General features: G+C 36.9%; 1 protein-coding gene across 1 annotated transcript in view; it reads right to left on the bottom strand.

Moving 5' to 3' along the window:
* Nucleotides 1-5,014, bottom strand: part of MYT1L (myelin transcription factor 1 like) — an 81,635-nt gene that overhangs the window by 50,483 nt on the left and 26,138 nt on the right. The gene's annotated exons all lie outside the window — the stretch shown is intronic.

Below are 5,014 nucleotides of genomic sequence, written 5' to 3' on the forward strand. Positions count from 1 at the left end.
AGGGAAGGGAAGGGAAGGGAAGGGAAGGGAAGGGAAGGGAAGGGAAGGGAAGGGAAGGGAAGGGAATCCTCCTGTGCAGATGAAGCAACAAATGTACACACAGGCACTGAACATCAGAAACAGTTCAAGTGGCAAACACAGGATGTAGGTGGAGAAATCACTTCAGCAGTTAAACAGATTTCTGCAGAAATAACTGGTTTGAGTATAGAAAGTGACTGTATATTGGGAGAGCTATCAAGGTTTAAGTATAGGTATTGATCAATGTCCAAGAATAATCTGGTTACATGTCTAAAGAGGGGAATGTTTCTGTGGTGTTTTACTACTGTATCCTATTAATTTTTGTTTCTGCATTTTAATTTTGTATTTAGAGAAGGCCTGTTGTTTGCAAGATCACTAAAGCAGGGAAGAAAATATTACTTTTTTCCAGTAACATTTTATTTTATGTATTCATCAGAATACTACAATACAAGCTTCTCTGTTTCTGGAAGGATATCCCGCCTTCCCAGTTCCTAATCCTTGCTGAGCAAATTGCAGTAAAATTTCACCAATAAAAAATGAATATTAGAGATTACACTAACATGCAGGAGTTCCCCTAGAAGTATTAGCTAAGGGTATCCTTTCTATCCACAAAAAAACTATACTGTATGGAGCTGTTCTTCCTAGAAGAGTTGTGGTTAACAGGGAAAGCTTCAGAGAAGCTCACCTTTCCATCTGAACTGAAGACACTACCAGGATAACACATCTGGGAATAGGGAAACAAGGATAAAAGGAAGGTAAGAGAAAGAATAGAAGATGACCACTAAGAATATGGAAATTAGGGCAGAGTAACATGGAAAGGAGGAGGCACAGAAATTCCAACTCTTACTTCATTGTGGACAATGTGCAAAAATAAACCAAGCTCCTCACATTGAGTTAAGAAGAGAGGTAGAAAAGATCTCAGGCTTCAATGCAGAGAGGGAAATGAGACTATACTGCTCCCTGTAAGTGCCGTAGGGTAATAACCAAATGATGCCCACCACAGGAAACAACAACATGCAAAATCTACATAGAGACACAGGTGCTTTGAGACTGAAGGACTGGGCATATTACAACAGCCCCAGATAAGTATCTAACCTTGTAGACAACTGGTTGAACTGCAAATCTTCCTGAGGTACAGATTCGTTAATATAACCAGTAATGGGATTTTGTGGCAGAAAACTGACCCAAAGAACAAGTGTAAATGTTAACAATTTGATAGTCAGTTCCATGGTAGACCAAGCTAATACTTAAGTTACCTATAGCCTTTGAAAAAGTATGATTATTTTTACATCAAAGTAGCACTAAGTAGAATTAAGTTTGTCATTTCCAGGGAGTCTCTGGTACCTGGTTTCTCTGGTTCCCATGTTGACAGTTGACTGATTAGAAATGTTCTCAGTATGCTGCATTTAGGCTTGATTTACTGATGATCAAAATACATCCTTTTAAAAACTTATATTTTCTTTTACCAGGATTAAAAGTGTTTCAAAATGTTGCTCTATTATAGTATTTATAACTCTACAATGGGATTACAGTTTTGAAGTAACTGTAACTGTTAGAAAAACCTTCTATGATAAGGAGTAAATAAGGAAAACTGATAAGGAAAAGCCCCTGGGTAAGATTAAACTGGATTTAATTTATGAATATTTTAATCTTAGTAGCTGTCACTGGGTGGGCTGTTAATTGTTTTCCCATCATAGTTAAGTTTACTCATCAATATAGTGTCCCTAGGTCCTTTAAAAATTAGTTGCTTTTCGCAAGTACTATAATCCAAATCTTAATGCTGGAAAAGTTTGGATTCTTGCCAGATATTAATTTCTTCAAAGACCCTTAAAGCTGTTAACCTCTTTTTTTGCCAGCAGCAGTAACTGAGAATTAAAGCTGAAGCTAAATTCTTCTGTTTTTTCATGACTGTTGACCAGGTTGTGTAACTGCTTTGGTCTGCCGATAAACTGTGTATGAAGATTCTCATGTTTCCACTTGGGATTTGGGTGAAACTGAAGAATCATATAATCTGCATGGTAAACCTGAGCAAGAAGCCTTACAGAAGAGAAGCATGGGTGGTAAGGAAAAATTAGGCTGACCTGGAATAATGTAATTGAAAGCTGAAATATTAGTATTCTGTGAGCCAGGAAATGTGGGTGATGGAATTTATGGAGCCACAACTACCAAAAGGCAATACAGTGAGCATAACTGTTAAGCAAAATAAACTTTTCTCTAAGCTTTTCAGATTCTCATATTATTTTGATTATGAATATTCTCTGATTTATATTATTAATGAATATTATTTGAAGTGTCTGCTATTTTTTATTTTAATTGGGGTTTAAAAAAATAAGTGTATTAGTAAAATTACAGTTAGGAATCTGCATTATGCATAACTTGTATGTGTCTCACAACACATAGAAGGAGATCGTGGATTGGTAAAATATGATATAAAGGCTTTACCAGCACATATGCAATATTTGTTATATAAGCTATGCATGGAAAAGCCATAAAAGTATGAAATATTTCCGAAGTATCCAGTGCAGAAATACAATCCCTATGCTGCACCCTCAATTCTTCTACCGCACTCTCAATTGGTCTTTGTAGAAAATTATTTGCCAGAAATTTTACAGAAGTTAAAGTCTTTATGGATGACTGGAAACAACTACATTGAAAACTGGAACAAGGAATAAATGATGAAGAAGAGATGGGAACAGCACAGACTGAAAGGACAGGACAGAAGGGATCTCAGCTTGGGATATAGGCAAAAAAATGTGTATACATTTCTCTCTACTGCCTGGGGCATGAGCCAAGGTTGCTGATTCTCACTACGCTTCTGCTGTCAGCAAATATGTATAAAACATACCAGCAGCATTCCCCACCTCCTCCTGGTGTCAGTCCATGAAGAGCACTATGCCTTCTACTGCTGTTTGCTACCACAGTAGTTCAGGTGACCTATATAGCGGATATCAAAAGTTCCCATGGTGGCTGGTAGCCTGACAGAGAGCCAGTAGGATTCCACATTATGGAATTTCTGCTTCTTTTTCAGCTTGCTCTTTTTAAAAGCAAGGAAATTATACCCCCAAACCTCACACACAGAAATGTAACAGATGCAAACTAACTACTTCGCAGTGTAAAAGTTCCAAAATCAAAATCACTTATGTAGCTTTGGTTTAGCTGTTTTGTGCATATGAATTATCATTTACATGATCACATTGTCTTCCATCTTACTCAGAGAACAAGAGCATAATTGAGAGCTGTGCCATCCATAGGACTCCAACTTCCCTGCTTTCGAATATATGTGAGAACTGTGAAAATGCTTTATCTCTCTCTCTGTACCAACTTCAGCAGCATGGCTAAGAGGTAAAGGACAATAAAAAAAACCCCAAAACAAACAACATGTGATGGAGGTAGGGGATGGGCTGATTAGACAAGGAGTTTGTGACAGGGAGCAATGTAAAAAAAAATGATGCAGGAAAACAGGACAGAGTGAACAGACCAAGTAGAAACTGGGACTGATCAGAGTTTTGGGGGAGGAGAAAGAATAGTCCCATTGCTGTTCTGGATCACTGGACTCTATCCTGCTTTTTCTGTAGAGTTCATCCCTTTTCACAAATGTCCAATCACTCATTGTGTAGAACTGCTGAATGCCCACAGCTCCAAGCAAATTCAGTGGGTACATACAACATACACAGTTCTCTACAATGTAAATAACTCTAACAAACTGAGTCCTAGAAGTCTCAAACTGAGCAATCAAAATTATATGATGAAGTTTTCTGGATTTAAAATGGGGATGATACCAATCCTGACTTACTTTAGTGTAGATGAAAATAAATTAGTTATTTATAACCAAGATAAATTCATTAGGAAGCACTCTGATGCAACGGTAGTGACAAATATGCAAGTGAATTAGTAGTTACATCCTGAGAGTACATTTTGAGACAAGTACAGTGAATAGCAGACAGGGCCACACATGGGATAATGAGGAAAACAGAAGAAATTCATTAGTTGCTTATGCAGTGATTACTGTCTGCCCTGTGCAATGAATTATTTTCCTATCCTATGGAAAAATATATGATCAGAAAATGAAGGATTGCCTTGTAATGAAAATGCAAAAGAGAACTGAGTTAAGTTAGCCTGCTTAAAATTCTGGCATTTTCTAACTTTTGAATTCACTTAACAGAGTTTTTATGTGTTCAATATTATGATAACTGCTAAATAAATAAATTATACTAAAATCTAAGTAAATAATAGTTGCTAAACATAAAAATATAACTTTAGATACTACTTAATCTTGTTTCCTTTCCTTAGGCAAAACTTGAAATAGGCAGAGAGAATGGCATGAGACAGGAATGGAGTTTCAAGTTTAAGTGATTTTTTTTTTCTTTCTGGTCTCTATTGGGCAGGATTGACTGCAGATGCTTGAGAAATGCAGAGGAGGTGGGGTAATTCAGGAATACTTTCCTATCACAAGTGAAAATTTTATAAACCATTAGAGCAGCAAAGTATTTGCTTAAAGTATTATTCACGCTGCCCCGAGAGTCTTGTCTGTGTTTTGTTTATGTAATTACACTTCCTCAAACATCTACCACTTGTCCCATCCCAACCCCAAATCCAGTTCCAAATCTGAGTTTCTCTGGGGTTATGCGCCCATGTCTTACTCTGCTTATACTTTCATGTTTTCCCTCATCTCATTTACATCCCTTCTCCTTGCATATCACACAGCCGTCTAGTAGCAGATACCAGCATGATCTAATTTTGATTAGTTGGGAAATAAATTGTAAATTTTGTACCTATTGTTTGCATTTAGTGACTAGATTAACTAAGACTAGAGAGCAATCTTACCTCAGCAGCTTTCTCATGCTTGCTTTCTTATCCTTCTCATTCTTTACATCAAGGTTTGTTTTTTTCATCAAGGTATGTACTGAACTCGAAATGCTACTTAAGGCACTCATGTATGCTAAAGACAGAATACTGCTTAGCATGGCAGCATAAGCTAACAATTCATACTTTCCCT

This window comes from Antrostomus carolinensis, unplaced genomic scaffold (assembly GCF_000700745.2).
Source record: "Antrostomus carolinensis isolate BGI_N321 unplaced genomic scaffold, ASM70074v2 scaffold13869, whole genome shotgun sequence".
Taxonomy (NCBI): Eukaryota; Metazoa; Chordata; class Aves; order Caprimulgiformes; family Caprimulgidae; genus Antrostomus; species Antrostomus carolinensis.